This window comes from Choloepus didactylus, chromosome 15 (assembly GCF_015220235.1).
Source record: "Choloepus didactylus isolate mChoDid1 chromosome 15, mChoDid1.pri, whole genome shotgun sequence".
NCBI lineage: Eukaryota > Metazoa > Chordata > Mammalia > Pilosa > Megalonychidae > Choloepus > Choloepus didactylus.
In genome coordinates this window covers 50996141-51016201 of record NC_051321.1, presented here as the reverse complement: position 1 = coordinate 51016201, position 20061 = coordinate 50996141, and the positions used below count along the sequence as shown (strand labels likewise).

The following is a 20061-nucleotide window of genomic DNA, read 5'->3' as shown; positions in this document are numbered from 1 at the left end:
TATTTAAATCTTGATTCCACTTGTGAGACAAACAAAACATATCCATGTTCTTCGGATGGCCCACAGGTCACCAAAATTTTGACTTCTAATTTAGGCAACAAGAATGAAAGAACTGAATTAAGGTGCAAAAGGCAGAGATTCTTCTATAAGAAGGTAAGAACATCCATTGAATGACCATTTTGTAGGAAGAGTGTGAGGGAACTTGACTTTGAGCTTCCTTTGCATACTGAAAATAAAAACTTATCATGTGATTTCGGATTTCACAGACTGAGCAATTCATGAATAGGGCAGCATCTCATTCAGAAAGTAAAAGGGAGCTCCAACAAGGAGGAAGCTCATATAGGGCAAATGTGGAAACAAGTGAGCAAATGTTCTCGTTGGCTAACATGGTTTCCATTTTACATAGAGGGGTCTTACAAAATGGGGAACAGATAGACATTTATTAGTATGGCATGCTTGTTAGAATGATAAGCTTTCTCTACTGGATCAAAACTAGTTTTATCACCAGGTGTTTCTTATCAGCAACCTTGTAGGGTGTGTTACATTTTCTTTGCAAACCCCTTAGGTGAATTGTTTTTGTCCTCTGGAAAAGCCTCCTCAGAAAGGGGTTTTCTCCCAGCTCCCAATGCAGGTGGCCATTTTATTTTACTTAACAATACCCAGCATACTGTATATACTTAGATTGTGTCCTTTTATGAGATAGTCTGGGGAGTGGGTTCCTGATGGAAAATAATTAGGAATTTAGTGTTGGAGGAAGCACCAAAGTTCAACTACTTGTTTTGGAATAAAGCCCCTGTGGATTTTCCCTTCCAGAACCTTACTAAACAATTCTTGTTCATCTGACATTCCTTGTGTGCACTCCCTTGAGGTTTTAGATTCCACCATTCTCCTCCTCCAAAGACTTTCTTTCTCCAGTACCCATCCACCATGATTGTCTGCTCCACGTGATCAAATATTAGCTGCTAGATTATTGAACCTATGTAGCTGAGGCCATTGGTCTGTGAGTTGTCTTCTATGCTAGGTCATTGGAAATCTGGAATGGGTCACTACCCTCACTTTTGAATAGAATGAAATAATCAACAGTGTAAAGATTCTTAGCAATCACTGTGTGAAAATAGTATCCCAAAGTGATTTGAATGTTTCTTGAACTTAAAATGCCTCCTACAGCAGTTTTCAAACCAAATGTGTCAAGTATTCCTAAATGAAATTGGTAACGTAATTCAACTAAATATATTATAGGTATACTATTTGGATTAATGTAACTGAGAAATTAAGAAATAACAAATGACTATGATTACTGAATCATTATATAGATGTTTTCTTTCTATATTGGAGAATAGGCAGAAGTTAATACCTGAAATTACTGAACCACAACTAGTCTCACCTTTGTTTATACTTACTATTATAATGATTATTGTGGCCTTGTCTCAGCCCTCTTTACAGTTGCTATTGTAATGGTTATTATAGCCTAGTCTCACTCTGGTTTACACTTTCCATGTTAATGAATATTCTAGCCTGGTCTCAGCCCTGTTTATACTTAACTATTGTAATGGTAACAACTCCACCCCCACCGTGTTGGTTTCCATAAAAACCCTGAACTCCTTAGACTAGGGGAAACAGATAAGCCACCTGCTCTCCCACTTAGTACATAGCATTAAATCTGTCTCTTTGAAACCCTGGTGTCATTGATTGGCTGTTACGCATATCCAGCAGAGAACACACCTCTTTTGTCCAGTGTCATTAATGAATATGAACGTACTTAGTTTCTCTCAGTTGATAGCTACTTTATGAAATTGTGAAGTATGCACTGAAGACAGCATTTATTTTATATTCATATCAGGTGGTGTAGTTTTAGCAAATAATACATACTTATTCCTTAGAACAAAAAAAATGAATCTTAATTAACTCAATAATAAAAGTTTTTGGAATTATGATAGACTGCACCATTAAAGTACACTCAGCTTAGGTAAAATACAAATGGATTTATTACACAGAATATAGAGATATGCTAATATATTAAAGAGGCTTTATTTTTAATCTACCCAAACAACTTGCCACTGGTAGTCAGATGGAAAATTTTTTAGTAGTTGGCCTAGTTTCTGTTTTCTAGATTCTGCATTTTGCCATACTGTAATTCTTGGTTCTCAAGCCTTAAGGATTGGGCTCCTTAGCACTAAATTTGTCTCATTTAACTCAGGACACTTTGGAAATAAGTCTCTTTCCATCATAAGAACATTAAAAATCTTGTTTTTACTGCTATTTCTTGTGCTGGTATTTGTCTCCTTGGTTATTTACTTTTGAAAATTTACAGATCTACAGAACAGTGACTTGAATTATGAGACTTGGGCATGGTTGAAAGGGTTACTTCTCAAGTTGGTTTTGCGTAAGAAAAGAAGAGCTGTCAATCACAATACATAAGGAAAATTATCCTCACAAGGTTCTCTGACTTTTACTTTACTACAAAATAGCTGCAATAGAACATAAGTAATGAGACCATCTCCTTGCAATTCTCTTATACCCTGTTACAATTTCTAATACATGCCCACTACAGAATTATTGTGGTTGTTACTTGTTGTTGTTGTTATATCAACAGTCACTTATTTATTCAATCATTATTCTATCATCATTTTCATAGCCATTTATTCAAGATATAGTTACTAACAGCCCATTGTGGGGGGCCCTATTGTATTGCTGGAGATATATCAGGGATGTAAACAGGTGAAAATATTCTGCCACTGGAGGCAGAGGCTACTGCCTCTAGGGAGAAACTGTTTCTATGAAGAGGACACATTTGAGCAGAGTCCTGTGCAAAGTTGAGACTGAAGACATGAGCCAGGCACTTACTCAGGAAATTTACATTACAGACAGAGGTGACGACAAATTCAAAGTCTCTGAGCATGATTATAGCTATTAGGTTTAAGAAATGGCAAAAAAGCTAGTTGGTTAAAGATGAGTGATAGCAAATGCAGTTGAAGAAACAGAGAAGATGAATGTTGATTGAATATATGTAGATTAGTCAGAATTGTATTTTATTTTATTTTTTGATTTGGCAACCCATGGTTTACAAAGGATAATTCTTCCCATCACTCATCCAAGTCTTAGTTTTGCATAATTTAAAATTAAAATGCATAACTATGTGTGTTAGTGTGTTTATAATCTCAGATAATTTTATCCTTTTCAGAGAAAATCAGTTCCACTAAAAAAAAAAAAAAATCAGAAAATAGGTTAATTCTTCTTACTTGGACTGGTGGTATCACTGCCTCATTTAACATGTAATAATAGATTACTGCAATAATCATCCCAAAGGTCATTGTGAACATGATAGTTTTGAATAGAAAATGAATACCAAATGCCTGAAAATTTGATGGTATGGTTCCATCAAAATTAATCAGTGATCATTATGTCATATTACATTGTCCTCAAAACATCATTAATAAAAAGAGAACATTCAGTACTAGTGGGTTCACATTTCAGAGAAATCCTTATAAATATATGTACTTTGCTGGATAAAATGGCCATATTTATAGAAACATGTTTTGGTGAAAATGTCGATTAATGTGCTTGGTTTTATCTCAATGCTTTACAATAGGCAAAGTGTAGGCATGACTAGCGAGGAAGCAGCATCTCATCAATAATCTCTGCAGTGTTCATTTGCTATTCCTAAAAATGTTTATTTAAGATTGTGAGTATTCTTACTGACAACAGTCAGACTTAAGGTTTATAAATGAATTAAAAACAGGAAATGATTCATTTAAATGCTACCCTTGAGACGGTTTCAAATCCTAGAAACTGTCAGCTTAAGCTTTCTTTGTAGCAAATAAGCTTTATAGAAAACTACTATAAGCTAGGTTTTTCTATTTTTTTATTATGACAACCAGTAATACCTCTTTTAAAATTTCCATCCTGTAATGAGTAGCAAGCATGAGAGTGATTGTTTCATTATTATTATTTGAACATTCTTTTGGCACCTTGAACCTTGAAGTTTTCAAACTGCTCCAAAGTGAATAGGTTCTCATTAGTTAATACCATTTGTTTTTTGAAATCTATTATGAGTCCCAGGGGAAAAGCAGTTATTTCAGTTTGACTTCAGATTTCAATCTGTTTCAAAATGCCAGCTAAATCTCACTAAATATCATTCTTCATACTTTTTCATTCTCTTTTACTAGCCTTATGCTATTCCTTGCTTTCTATTCCTCAGTTGAGGAAAACCCAACAAAAATAGATGATTGATTTTGAGGAGACTAAAATACCAGCAATTTGAAATTGAATAAGAAATAATTATTGTTTCCCTACATAATTGTAATTAATCTGCTAACCATATGAATTTTTCAAATTGGAAATCACTATTTTACTTGTAAAAGTCTTTATCATCATAGGCAAATGAGACATTGGTCAGGAACTGTGTAAACATTCTCATGACAGTATATATCTACTTTCTTTCCGAAAGCTTTAGAGATCATCTTTGGGGCTTTAGCTTTATAATTTAAAGTATGGTGCTTAAATTAATATTTTTGAAAAGTGTTGTATTTTAAATATTAATGTAAATTCGCATTCTCCTCCATGGTTTGACTGTCTTTATATTACCTTAAATGTTAAATTTTTAATTATTGACTATCAAATAGAATTAAGGCTCCAGAGAGATGTGCGTTGTTCATTCTGTAGCACAGTTGTTTACAAACAACGTGAATATTCCTGGTAATATCTGAGAGAAATATCTTCTATGGGATTTATTGCATGTGTAAACTTACAACTGAGTTTATATAAACACAGTGATTGAGAAACAAGGAGAATCCCCGCTAAATATGCGAATTCAGTGGGCAAATATAAGACTATTTTCTAGGTGAAAGACAGACTTGAAAGCTAACATGTATACTCATAGCTAATATTTTTTTGGCGTTCATAGATAGATAGCACTTTTTATCTCAAAAAAGGAGTATTAGGGTCATTACATTAGATTACATATTCCATGAGACCAAGGACCGTATCTGTTTTGATCCATTGCTATAATCCAGAGTATAATGCAATGCCTGGCACATTTGTTGACTTTATGATTCATTAACATTTATGTGACTCCCATAAATGCTCACAAGCTACCATCAGAGTTAAACAGTACTTACATGTCTATTTAGGATAGTCCGGAGTATTATCATTATTAAGATCTTTTACCAGAATCATCCATTGCTCAAAATTCACTGTGTACACATAAAAATGGTATTTTGTCCACTTTTTAATTTCAAGTGTGTGTATGTGTGTTTTCCACTTGCATGACATCTACAATGATGAGATAACTTTGCTTTTGTGTTCAAAAGGATTTTATCTGAGAAAGTGGGGAATAGTTACAACAATGGTCAAATGCAAGAGAACTATGTAATATAAATAAAATCATATTGAATATTACCCAAAACCTAAGGAAAATAACATAATTTAAGTGAGTAAATAAGTCAAAATTATGGCATCTTAATTTATGAAATACACATATTTCAGGTTTAATTCCACTTTGTGTGTATTTATAAGTATTCCATAAAATTAAAAATATGATTATTTAGATAACCAGCTCAATTTACAAAATTAAACTTTATTAAGTATTTATTGAGGATTAAATAGTTTCACACAAGAGTCAAACTTTATCAAACTAGTGACTTAGGACATCAGGGTGTCTATGTGTTCCAACCCAGCTTAGCCTGAAGACAGAACACACCACATGCAGAAGCAGACTTGGATTTAACTGGGAGTTAATGACCGGAGATAATGGTCTCATGGTTGCAGCTAGCCGTGGAAAGTGAACTGCATGAAAAGAGGGAGGAGTGCCAAGTGGGGGGGTGGGGAGCTTATAAAGTTTGTGACAACAGAGTTTCTCGCGAGATTTGGATAGTAACAGCTATAAGGGGAGGGAAATTTTAATGCTTTTCCCCCTGGGGGGTGGGGCTATGCCTGGTCATGTAGGCGGCTGTGTGTATCTCATAATGGAGGAGGGGGCAGTGCCCTGGGCTCTGGGTCCTCACACTATGTAGATCTACTGTCTACTTCTAGGAAAATGTAATGTTTCAATTTCTAATTTCTGAGGGGAAAAAACTCACTTGGGTCTATTAGTCTTTAATGGAAGTTGGATGTCTTCCATCAAAGACATATCTGTTATTGGTGACTTTTTACTTTTTTAAAGAGCATAAATAGGCAAAACATTGTATTGTGAATTAAAGGAAATAATGAAATATTAAAAGTATTAGATGATACTTTTATTTGGTAATTTTCTGTGTACTTTTAATGTGTAGGTAATTAAAATAAATAAATTCTGTGCATAAATAGATATTTATTATCTAAAACTTTTCTCTAAAAACTGCAATATATTTGTTCTGGTTTGCTAAAGCTGCTGGAATGCAAAATACCAGAAATGGATTGGCTTTTACAATGGGGGTTTGTTAGTTCTCAATTTTACAGTTCTAAGGCCATGACAATGTCTCAATTAAGGCATCAATAGGATGATACCTGCTCTGAAGAAAGGCTGATGGCATCTGCGGTTCCTCTGTCACATGGAAAGACACATGGCCGGAGTCTCCTGGACCTCTCATGGGTTAACTACTTCTGGTTTCCTTTACTTTCTACATTATCTCTGGGCTTCTATCTTAGCTTCTCTTGCTCATCTCCGGTGCATCCTTGCTTGTTTTTCCCAGGGCTTTTATCTCTAAGCCTCTGGGAGTCCTCTCTTAGCTTCTCTGGGGCAAACTCTGGATTTCATCTCTTAGCTTCTCTCCCGGTTCTGGTTTCAGTGGCTATCTCCAAAATGTTTCTGGGCATTTTCTCTCTAAGCATCTCAGTCTGTGTTAGGTCTCTTCAAAATGTCTCTGCCTTTTATGCTCTCTAGAGGACACCAGTAAACTAAGACCCACCTTGAGTAAGCAGGGTCACATCTCCATGGAAACAACCTAATCAAAAGATCCCACCAACAATAAACCTGCACACACAAGATTGGGTTAAAAGAACATGGCTTTTGTTGGGTACATAAGGGATTAAAACCAGCACAATATTTAAAATGTTTCAATATGAAAAATTTTAAATTTAAAATGCATCACATAGAGCAAGTCTGCAGATCGTGAAATGGAAAAAGGAATCCGTATTTGCACTTTGATGTTCCCCGTGTTTGAAATTAAAATTTCAGAAAGAGTAATTGATTTTTGATAACCCTTTTTTCAGTGAAATAAATAAAATTTAAATGTCTTTTTTGTAGGATATGTGATTGGTTTGATGCTGAGAGTTAAAGGTCCAAGTAGTTTAAAGTCCCTTTCAAATTCAGTGTGGTCACCTGATGTGATTATACATAAAATGGCTATATAACTTATCCAAAATTGAATGTATCCATTGGGGTTTGAGCAACAAAGCAAAACCACAGTAACTGATATGGAATAAGAGATTTCTTATAGAGAATAGATCTTACGAAACTGTGGAAGCTGGTGAAGAATTCTTTGGAAGGTTTTGCCTCTGTGTCCCGTGGTAGGTGTGAAGAAACTACACATCATCCAGGCTGGCACTTGGGATGAAAAACTGGAGTGAAGAGTGGAGATCAAGGACAAACTGATGCTCCTGATGACAAACAAGAACCAGGAGGACAAAATCTAGGACCTGCATCTGTGACCACCTTTAATCTTGATAATTCAGGTGACTTATAGACGAAGGTGGGTGCTCTTTGCCACAGAGCTCCATTTATCTGGCCCAGAAGCTGAAAGAGGAGACCCAGTGGGCCCTGCAGTTACTGCAGACCTGAGTGCTATCTCACGCTGAGAAGGTGAGTCGGCCAATCAGCAACAATATGCATGAGCTGCAGCAAGTCCTGGTACACTATACCACCTTTCAACTATAATGGAAGCTGCTTCATTTCCAGTCTCCAAAACTTACACAGATCTCCTTTTGGCTAGCTTTAAGAGGAAAAAGAATTCTTGAAAATGTAGTTCTACCACAACTGACCTCTCAAATTGACATCAGTACATCCTTTTTAAGTCATGCTTACATTCCAAATAAAGGCAACAGAAAAAACAGGCTTTTGCCCAAAATGAAGCATCTATTCCTCCAACTGAAAATACACTAACCCTCAGTTCAAAAGAGGAAACAAATTCACATATGTCACTTTATTCATCTTTGGGAGATGTTCATTCTTCTGAGTCCCCACCCCCTCTTGGGTATCATGTAACTTAAATGCTGAGATATAATAGAATATAAGGTTAAATACTATTAGCACATCCTAGGTTAGATGATAGGAGAATAAGAGAAGGGAAAATCTGGTTAATCTTTTACAAATACAGTCATATCAAAATAAGGAAGAAATACTCAAAATTGTTATAATCCTCATTTCTGCAGTTGGTCACATGGTCTGTGGTAGTTTGGAGCTACGTACCCTTGAAAAGCATGTTCTTAAATTTAATACTTTCCTGAGTGTGAACCCATTGTAAATAGGACTTTTGAAGAGGTTATCTCAGTTAAGATGTGGCCCAACTCAATCAGGATGGGTCTTAATCCTGTTACTGGAGTCCTTTATTAGCAGAATGAAATTCAGACAGAGACAGAGAGAAAGCCATTAAAGCAAGAAGCTGAAAGTCAACAGAACCCAGAAGATAATGGAGAGGCCAGAAGAGGCTGCCCTGTGCACTGCTGTGTGACAGAGGAGGCAAGGACTAAGGATCAAGGGCAGCTTGCTCAAGAGTGCCAGTGTCCAGGAAGAAAGCATTGCCTTGATGACACCTTGATTTAGAATTCTAACCTCAAACCATGAGCCAATAAATTCCCGTTGTTTAAGCCAACCCATTGCATGGTATTTCCTTTGACAGCCAGAAAACTGAAACATTGTCATAGCTGGTTTATAACATCTACATGAGACACAAATATCTTTAAATTCCATCTCCAATTGGAGAGATTTATCACAGACATCTTCTTCGGATCTGCTTGTAACAAATGATCCACTGGTGTTCCTTCCATGTCCTGACTATCCAGAAAATTATTAGCTATTTCCCATGCATCAGTATAGATGCATACTTTAGCCATCTCTCTTTTAGGAAAAATGAAGAAACAGATATGCTGCTCAAAGTTCTGCTGACTTCAAGAGTTTGCCGCAATACCGTCCTTCAGACCACTCGCAAGTGGGTGTACAGTACTGTAGGTACCCACTTTCAGGATAGACATGCAGAACCATCTGTAAAACAGGCACAGTAATTTTCTTCCTCAGTTAACTGGCCATTAGGGGCTCCCCATGAGGTCATAGAGAATAGGAGTATAGCAATCGTAGGCACAATGGTCATCTGAGCCACTTACTCAATTTACTTCTGCCTTCAAAATCTGCTTAAACTCAATCCCATGTATACCACTTCTGTTTGGTTGTAGAAAGCTTCTGTGCATACCCAACTTTATGGTTTGTGGGTCAGACAACACCTAACTCATAATGGGCAGCCCAGGTCACACAAGACTTTGATGACCCATGGTCAACTGTTCAGCCTCTACTAGGGTCAAACAGAAAGCCAGAAGGTCTTTCTCAAATAAGATAGTAATCTGCACAGGATGGCAAACTTTGATGCAAATTTCTAAGGGTCTGTGCTATGATTTACCTGTAAGGGCCTGCCAAGAGATTTCTGCCAGGGACAAGACTATTGAATTTTCTAGTACCAAACCACCACATGGTGACAATTTTGAGACTGAAAGGTATAGCCATTGATAATTATGCCATAAATTGGGACTGTCCTGGGCAACGCAGGACATTGGCAACCCTTATTAAATACTACATTCAAAATGGAATTCTCAGCATTCAGGACTAGATTTTGTAAAGTTTTTGCTGAGAGCCTTAGTGAGGAACACAATACTCGCTCCCATATTTTTAATGATTTTGACGGATCTACAGAAATGCAATCAGGGAAGGTGAAAAAAAGCACACAAAATTTCTTTGAGACAGAGACAGTAGGATTTTATCCATATATTCTCTTTCCTAGTTGCATGACCTTGAGAAAAATACCTCTGGTTCTTAATTTCCACAATTTTAAAATGGGAGATTTATTTGTCTTGGAATTTGTTATGAGGATAGGAGCAGCTAATGCCCATAATGGTTCTGGTACACATTAGGTGATCGGCAAATGAAAACTTAAAAGCTATTTTAACTATTAGCTAATATAACTATTAGTAACTGCTAGTAAATGGAAATTATTATTGGTGCCGCTACTTATACTACTAAGACCACTACCATGCATCTGAATAGAAGATGTTAGGAGTATCAACACTCCTACCTCAGTTTGTATATGAGGAATCTGAGGCTCAGAGAGAGCAAGTGAGTTAAACAGGTCAAAATAATAATTTGTTGCAAGATAGCACTGGAGGGGGATTAGCACAGTATTTAACAACCAGACACTTGAGGCACATTGATATGGTTCAAATCTTGGCTCTTTCACTTCCACTGAGACTTTGGGAAATTTATTTACCATCTTTGTGCCTCAGTTTCTTCCTCTGAAAAATGAAGACAATAATATACTCACCTTAAGGGATTGATGTGGGGGTCATATGTGTTAATGCTTATAAAATATTTAAATACTTGGTGGTGCTTAAAAAGCACCTAGTTAATATTTGCTATTAATACTGTCAAAAACTTTTCCTCTCTCCATGTACCACATTATGGCTCTAGTACTTGATGGAAGCATTAGCTTTCATAATGAAAGCATCACTTGACAAAATAGTGACAATAAAATTCCATTATGAAAAAACAAAAGCATTAAATTGCATGCATATGATAAGATATATGTGAATATCTATTTTACATATTCAAACATGTATACTTTGCATCCTATAGAGAAATAAAAATATTTAATTATTCTATTTAAATGGGAATCTGTAAAATGAAAAAGTCAGAAAGTTACCTTAAATGAATATTGGGATTCCCAAATGGTGCGAGATCCTGAAAGTACATTGTAAGTGTAAAGTGCAAAACAAATATTTCCAGTAATACCTTGAAACATTCTCATAAGGAACAGCTTGCTGTTTTTCTTTATATAAACATGAGGAAAAATCTGTAGTTTATTAGCCATGTAATTAATTATTAAAGGAATCCAAAAGGCATAATTAGAATATGTCCTTGTTAAGAAAAAGCCTATGGGTTTTCTGAAATAACCATTGCTTTGCTTTTTTTTTTTAGATCAGTTAATAAATAACATGTTTTTGACTTAAGAAATCTGTCTACTGTATTTATGTCTACATATTTATTTGTTTCCAAATGTGCTGTCTTGGCCCCTGTTTTAATTAAAACAAGAACTGCTATGCACTTATTATTTGTTTTACTCTCTTTTCCCACCCTTGGATGTCATTGCTGCAGAATACTGATGAGTTAATAATTGGTTATATTTCTTACATTAGCTTTCTTCATATGTGAAAACTGTTTTCCCAACCCAGCTTTTGCAGACAATTCAGTATCAAATCACAGTTTAGTCAATTGAAAAATATCTCAGGAGGATTTCTGCTTTGTTAATTTGCATAGACCCAAATGTATTGGCCTTCAATCTTCAGAATTTAAGGCAGATCCATTGTATGACCAGATATTACAGGAATCTACATTAGAGATAACTTACTAGGTATAAGGTCAAGAATTCTTCACATTTTGGGACACATTCCAATATTTTTAAAAATCCAAACATCTATATTTTCTCACATACATTTTCATGAAGGCAGGGACATGATTTGATTTTCATTTAATATCTCAAAGAACAGTTCATCTAAAAAATTTTAAACTTCAGATTCCCAATTTAGTCCTTGAATTTTCACATTACATCAGGTGCAGTACCTTTGAATTATCCACCAAAACACTGACATTATAGGAATTATTTTTAGTCAGTATCCGTATTTCCGATATGCTTTATTTGCATTGAGAACAAAATCAATATGTCAAATCCTTCCTTTCCTCTCAAGTCTCCAAGTGACTCCTGCAACCCTCCCAATCAAAAGTTTCGTGTTTAATCAATGATTATTTATAGAATATTTAAAATAGCTGATTTAAGCCACAAGCTATGCATTTGATACAGCAAGTAGTATGATAAATAGTGTAAGATGAGAAATGTCTAATGACACCGCTACATGTTGGCACTTAGGTCAGAAAAGCTCTGTCAAATGGCAGTCCAAATTTGCTTTTTAAGTAATTATAACTATCACTAAGCAAAGGCCATGTTAATTAATAAAAACACTGCTCTATGGGGAGGGAGCTCTGCTTCATCACTGAGAATTCTTTCCATTGCTCATTAGTTGTCAACTTTCATAATTTATTTTTGTACCTCATCAAAAAATAATTTAACCCCACAAAATGCTTAGTATGAGAAAAAAATGTTGCAAATTATTTGAATTACATTTGTATGACCAAACCAGATAGGACTTGGATAGGGAATGTATTCGCACATAATGGAAATCTGCCCAGGTATTCTGCAAAGATTTGCACATATCACGCAGACAAAATGGAGTTTTGTGCTTAAGACTAAGGGAAATTTCCACTTTCTTCCACTTTCTTCTAAATATTACTCTAGCTATTCATGGATGCCTATCTATATATTGACAGAGGAACTGAAAGTAACTTTGGAATATATACATAGTCCGTTGAAAGTGATTATGGTGTTTGAGAAGGTTAGGAAAGATTTTATTAAAGCAACCTATTTTAGAATATACCCATAGTTCTCAATTTGAAGGTACTGGGCTATCATCTAACTCCATGGCTTTGGGACACTGACAAAAAGGAAAGGTGGAGATTTAGGAAAAACAGCAGGAGAACAATGTAGATCATTTTATCTTCATTTCTGTGATCCCACAACTCATCAAGCAGTCTGCTTTAAATATTTTTTCTAATTTCCAAATAAATTCCGTTATATGAAAGAAAGAGTCCACATTGTAAGTTAATAATTTACTTTACATTATAAATCAGTTTATTGTATGTAAGTTCTTCCCAAGCCTGATTAGTTTATTAATAATTAATGTTTTGAGGCTCTAGATTTTTACATTTCTACATCAAAAGATCATGGAGTACAGAGAAATGACAAGTCTGCCTTTCCAGCCATCCAAACTCTCCCTCCTCCCTAATCATTAAGACTTGGATTAGGAGAATCTTATGTTGAAATTGTTATATATATAATAAGGAATGCCAAAACAAACAACCAAGACTTGTGTCATACTCTTAGGGTCAGCATAATAAATGTAGAGGTTCATTTTAGTTCAGTACTTGTGATGGTTAGGTTCATGTGTCAACTTAGCCAGGTAATGGTACCCAGCTCTCTGGTCAAGCAAGCACTGGCCTAACCATTACTGCAAGGACATTTATGGCTGGTTAATAAACCAGAAGACTGGTTTATTAAATCATCAGTCAATTGGCTGCAGCTGTGACTGATGATGATAATGAAGGGTGTGCCTTCCACAATGAGAGAATGCAATTAGCTGGATTTAATCCAATCAGTTGAAGACTTTTAAGTGAGACAGATAGAGGACCATCACTTCTTTGGCTGACCAACAGACGTTTCCTGAGGAGTTCGTCGAAGCTGACAGTTCATTGCAGTTGCCATTTCATTGCCTGAGGAGTTCATTGAACGCATTCATCAGAGTTGCCAGTTTGCTGCCCGAGGAGTTCATCGAATATCTTCTTTGGAGTTGTCAGTCTGCTGCCTGCCCAACGGAATGTAGACTCCTACATACCCCCAGTTTGTGAGAAAGTTTTATATTTTATATTTATAGGTATCTCTTGTTGATTCTGTTTCCATACAGAACTCTAATACAGTACTCATTATTCATTTAAGATGTGTCAAGTACCATACTAACCACTGGGAGTACAGGGAATACAAAGGTAGTCAAGCCATGTATCCACCCTTCAAGAGCTTACTCATTAGTGATAAAGGTAACAAAAGAATGAGAACATGATCTAGGCATTAAGATAATTAAATATAAGACACAGAGTTAATACAGAGTGAAGGAAGGGTTGGTGAATGGAGCAACACCTGTGGAATAGCAGAGCAGAATTGTGATGAATTTTTTATAGCAATTTTCCAAGACAAGATTGAGTGGGGAGGGAAGATGTTTGAGACAAATAGCCACAGAATAGCATGGCTTTTAGGGAACCAGAGTAGTTCTGTATGGCTATATGGAGATTTATCTCACCTCTTAGGGCGCATGTTAAAAGTGGAATTGCAGTCTCGCTTGTTTCCCACTCTCCCTCACCTCCAGGCCCAGCGGCACCCACCCCCTCCATGGCCATGCCATCTCTTCCCTCCCTCCGTGCCTTCTTCCTCTCCCTTCTTTCTTCCTCCTTCCCCTTCTTGACGTCTCCACCACCACCCAGGACTGCTGGTGGGGGGACAAGCTCAGGGGGACAGCCAGGAATTTCTTAACTACCTAACTTCTGAGAACTGAACCAAAACAACATTGTTCCTGGAGCACCCTCTTTAAGAAAGCATAACCCCTATCGTGTAGCTAAATGCACTGAGCATGAAACTTGGGGAAAAAACTATCTTGAGTGTCCACCTACAACTACAACATGAGAGGAGGTGCGTATCCCCTGAGGTACTTTTACCCATTTCCAGTTCCACCTTTACTTTATCAAGTGGAACTTTCTGTGGGAGGACAGCAATTTAATGGGAAAGGAAGGACTACACAGCTTGTGAAACATGATGCTGCTGCTAAAGCATTGAGGATCCTGCAGAATAAGCCACTGCCTGAGAGTCTGGAGGAGAGTGGAAGAGAATCAGAAGAAGAGAATCTCAATAAATGTGAAATAAGTCAAGTATTTGAGATTGCACTTAAACAGAACTTGCCTGTGAATTTTGAGTTTGCCTGGGAAAATGGCTCACCCCATATGAAGGGCTTTCTGACCAACGTGTCGGTTGGGGGGGGGGGGTACACGGGGAAAGCTGAAGGGAAGAGCAAGAAGATTCCAAAGAAGAATGCTCCTGTAGCTATACTTGAGGAGCTGAAGAAGTTACCTCCCCTGCCAGTAGTTGAGCAAGCAAAGCCCAAAATCAAAAAGAGCACAACATCCTCCATAGTCAAGCTAGACAAGCCCAGAATATGGCCAGGGGATGAATCCCGTTTGGTACTGGTCCAGATCCAGGAGGCAGAAAAGGAGAAGGAGCTGGAGTACATGCTCCTCACAGAATGAGGCCTCTCGCTGCGGGGAGTTTGTGATGCAGGTGAAGGTTGGAAACTGCATTAGCATTTTGCTATTACTGCCAGGATGCAAAACACCAGAGATGGATTGACTTTAATAAAAGGGGGTTTATTTGGTTACACAGTTACAGTCTTAAGGCCATAAAGTGTCCAAGGTAAGGTATCAACAATTGGGTACCTTCACTGGAGGGTGGCCAGTGGTGTCCAGGAAACCTCTGTTAGCTGGGAAGGCATGTGGCCGGCATCTGCTTCAGAGTTCTGGTTTCAAAATGGTTTTCTCCCAGGATATTCCTCTCTAGACTGCAGCTCCTCAAAAATGTCACTCTTAGTTGCTCTGAGCTCCTTCTGTCTGTGAACTCTTTATATGGCTCCAGTGATTTAATTCATACCCACCCTGAATGGAAGGGGTAACACACACATGGGAATTATCCAATCAGAGGCCTTGCCCACAGTTGATTGAGTCACATCTCCATGGAAACACTCAATCAATAGGTTCCAACCTAATCAACTCTAATATGTCTACCCCCACAAGATTGCATCAAAGAACATGGCTTTTTCTGGAGAACATAATATATACAAACCAGCACAGAAACCACACAGCAGAAGGAATGGCACCAGTAAGAAAGTGGCCAAACACAAACACTGCAGCTAAGAATATACTGGAGATCCTTGGTTTCAAATTCCCACAGGCTCAGCCCACCACACCAGCACTCTAATCAGAGGGGAAGACACCAATAAAGAAACCAGGGGATGGATGAAAAGTAGCCTTTTTTGAACCTGGCTCTTGGGATGAAAATGGAACTGGTTTTAACAAGGATGAGTTTAGGAGGCCTTATCTTAGTCATCAGCAGTTGCCTGCTGGAATTTTTCCCATGGTGCCTGGATTGCCCAGGTTGTAGGAGTCAGTCAAGGACATCACACCAAAGATTTCACCAGGGCAGCTCCAAATCCTGCTAAGGCCATGGTAACTGCCATGATAGCCCGTGAATCGCTGTATGGGGGCACCTTGCCCACAGCCATGATATGGCTGCACTAAACATTTTAAAGTTGCTGACTGAGTTGGACCAACAAAGTACAGAGATGCCAAGAACAGGAAACGGACTAATGTCTGTGTGTGGGAGGTGCTGAACCTTTTCTGGACACAAACCTTTATAAAATCCCAACATATTTACTGAAAATATTGAAACTGCTTTGAAAATATTGAATTTCTGATACCTCCAGTGGGCTGAGAGACACAATGGTTGATGAACTGGAGCAACACTGGTGATGCAGATGGGAATACAAGGAGGTGGCTGTGGCTGGGATTGAGTAAATTGGTGTTTTTTTTTTTTTATGATGGGGCCAGAGAAGAGAGAGTGCCAGCAGGGTGGCATGATGAACTGGCAGCCTCCACACAGAGTGGCCTCATGGGGAAGGAATGGCTGCCGAGCAAGGTGGGGCTGCCAGTCTCCTGCCTACTTCCTAGCAAGTTTACACGCCATGAACCTCAGTGCTTGGTCTTTTTTGTTTTTTGTTTTTTTTTGTTGTTTTTTTTTTTTGTTTTGTTTTATTTCTGGCTGTGTGAAAAGAAGAAACAGAAAACAAAAAACATGACCCTCTTCTCAAACTGACTAACTCAAACACTTTGGGATAAACACTGGACAGCCGCTCTGGAAAGAGGGTTTGGACTGGCCCCAAAACTGAAACCACCAGAGAAAATCAAATGCTTCCTACTCAGTGTAACTCGACCTTCTAGAGTGCTATGTCCCCCACTGCCCCGAGTACCAACACCATGACCACTGCTTTCTCTTCCAACAGTGATATGTATTAGTTTCATTATTTTCTTTTGATTGAAATGACACTATGTAAAATTTTTATTTGAAATTTTCTCAGTTGTATCTAGTTACTTGACACAGTTTAGAAACTTATCTGAGGCAGAGAGACCAGGTAGTGGGGTGCTGTTTTTTGTTTTTGTTTTTGTTTTTTAATCCAACTTTTTATTTCAAAATATTTTCAAACTCACAGAGCAGGTACAAAAATAATACAGACCTCATACAGAGAACTCCAACATACCCCTACTTTGCCTGATACACAGATCAACCAATATTGACATTTTACCACATTCACCATATGATTTTCTCTATCTATATCTATCTATCTATCTGTCTATCTATCTATCTATCTATCTATCTAATCTATCTATCTATCTAACAATCAATCCATTTTCTGAACACTTGAATGTAGGTTGTATACATCATGCTCCTTGAACACTTAATATTGCTATGTACATTTTGTACATACATTTGTAACAAGTACCTTCACTATATAACCACCTTAAGTGCAGTTCTCAACTTCAAGAAATTTGACACTAATATAAAAGCATAGTCTATCCTCCAAGTTTCTCATGTGTCCCAATAATGTCCCATTGAGCTTTTTTTTAAATTTAATTTTATTCAGATTGTTCACATACCATACAATTATCCAAAGATCCAAAGTGCACAATTGCCCACAGTACCATCATGCAGCTGTGCATCCATCACCACAATTATTTTTTTTTCAATTTTTAGAACACTTCCATTAACTCCAGAAAAGAAATAAAAACAAAAAAGAAAACTCAAATCCTACCATACCGCTAACCCCCCCCACCTCCATTATTGACTCATAGTATTGGTATAGTACATTTGTTACTGTTGATGGAAGAATGTTAAAATACTACTAACTGTAGCACATAGTTTGCAACAGGTGTATTTTTCCCTATGTACCCCTCTATTATTAACTGCTAGTTATAGTGTCATACATTTGTTGTAGTTCATGAAAGATATTTTTACTATTTGTACAGTTAATTATGGACATTGTCCACTGCAAAATTCACTGTTTTATACATTCCCATCTTTTAACCTCCAACTTTCCTTCCGGTTACATACATGACTCTAAGCTTCCCCTTTCTTGACATTCACACATCACTCAGCACTGTTAGTTATTCTCACAATAATGTGCTACCATCACCTCTGTCCATTTCCAAACTCTTAAGTTCAACCTAGTTGAACATTCTTCTCATAATAAGCAACCACTCCCCATTCTTTAGTGTTGTTCTCTATCCTGGTAACTTATATTTCATGTCTATGAATTATATAGTTCATGTCAGTGAGACCATGAAATATTTGTCCTTAAGTGTATGACTTATTTCACTCAATATAGTGCCCTCAGGGTTTCTTCATCAACCCGTTTTTTTTTTTTAAGATGGTTTTCTTCACCCACCATACTTTCTGTACTAAATAAACATTCAGTATTTCCCTGTACAGTCACATATTTATGTATTCACCATGATCACCACTATCTATATAAGGACATTTCCATTTCTTCAACAAAGAAGGAGGAAGAGTCAAAGAAGGTAGAGTGACAAAAGAAAAAGAAAAAAGAGAAAAAATAACAGCTAAAAAGCAACAAAAGGAAAAATAGAATTAAGCTAAAGTAGAATAAAAGAGTCAGACAACATCACCAATGCCAAGAGTCTCATATCCCTCCCTTAAGTCCCCCACTTATAGGCATTTAGCTTTAGTATATTGCCTTTGTTACATTGAAGGAAGCATAATACAATGTTTCTCTTAATTATAGTCTCTAGTTTGCATTGATTGTATCTTTCCCCTAATACCACCCTATTTTTAACACCTTGCAAGGTTGACATTCATTTTTTCTCCCTCATGTAAAAACATATTTGTACATTTTATCACAATTGTTGAGCACTCTAGATTTCACTGAGTTATACAGTTCCAGTCTTTATCCTTTATCTTTACTCTTTCCTTCTGGTGTCCCACATGCTCCTAACTTTCCTCTTTCAACCATACTCAGTCATCTTTGTTCAGTGCACTTACATTGCTGTGCTACCATCACACAAAACTGTTCCAAACCTCTCACTCCTGAGATTCCTGTCTGTCTGTAGTGCTCCTGTTAGTATTTCCTATAGTGCAGGTATCTTGTTCACAAACTCTCTCATTGTCTGTTTGTCGGAGGATATTTTAAATTCTTCCTCATATTTGAAGGACAGTTTTGCTGGATATAGGATTCTTGGTTGGTGTTTTTTTCTTTTTCAGTATCTCGAATATATCACACCACTTCCTTCTTGCTTCCATGGTTTCTACTGAGACATCCACACGTAGGCTTATCAAGCTTCCTTTGTATGTGGTGGATCACTTTTCTCTTGCTGCTTTCAGGATTCTCTCTTTGTCTTTGATATTTAATCTGATTATTAAGTGTCTTTGTGTAGGTCTATTCAGATCTATTCTGTTTGGGGTATGCTGCGCTTCTTGGATCTGTAATTTTATGTCTTTCATAAGAGATGGGAAATTTTCATTGATTATTTCCTCTGTTATTGCTTCTGCCCCTTTTCCCTTCTCTTCTTCTGAGACACCCATGACATGTACATTCATACAGTTCATGTTGTCATTCAATTCCCTGAGACACTGCTCATATTTTTCCATTCTTTTCCCTATCTGTTCTTTTGTGTATTCTCCAGTTCCTGAGTATTTTCTTCTGCTCTTGAGATCTGCAGTTGTATGTCTCCACTGTGTTTTTCATCTCTTGTGTTGTGCCTTTCTTTTTCATAGATTCTGCCAGTTGTTTTTTTTTCAAACTTTCAATTTCTACCTTATGTTCACCCAGTGTTTTCTTTATAGCCTTCATCTCTTTTGCCATATCTTCCCTGAACTCATTGATTTGGTTTTTTATTTGATTTAGCGTATTTCTTTGAAAATCTTTAATGTATTATGTCATTAAAGTGAAACAATATCTCAACTGTATCTTCATTGAGGTGTAAGTTTGTTCCTTTGAGTGGGCCGTATTTTCGTTTTTCCTAGTGTAGATTGTAGTTTTCTGTTGTCTAGCCATCTGGTTTCCTTGGTTACCACAATGAGATTTTCCCAGACCAGAACATGTTCAGATCTC

The 20061-nt window shown here is 37.0% G+C and overlaps 1 protein-coding gene and 1 pseudogene across 6 annotated transcripts in view; both read left to right on the top strand.

Annotated features, from left to right (window-relative positions):
* The window catches only part of PCDH15 (protocadherin related 15), a 1822477-nt gene that overhangs the window by 1067684 nt on the left and 734732 nt on the right, over nt 1-20061 (top strand). The window lies entirely within an intron of this gene.
* LOC119510705 lies at nt 13837-16213 on the top strand (annotated as a pseudogene).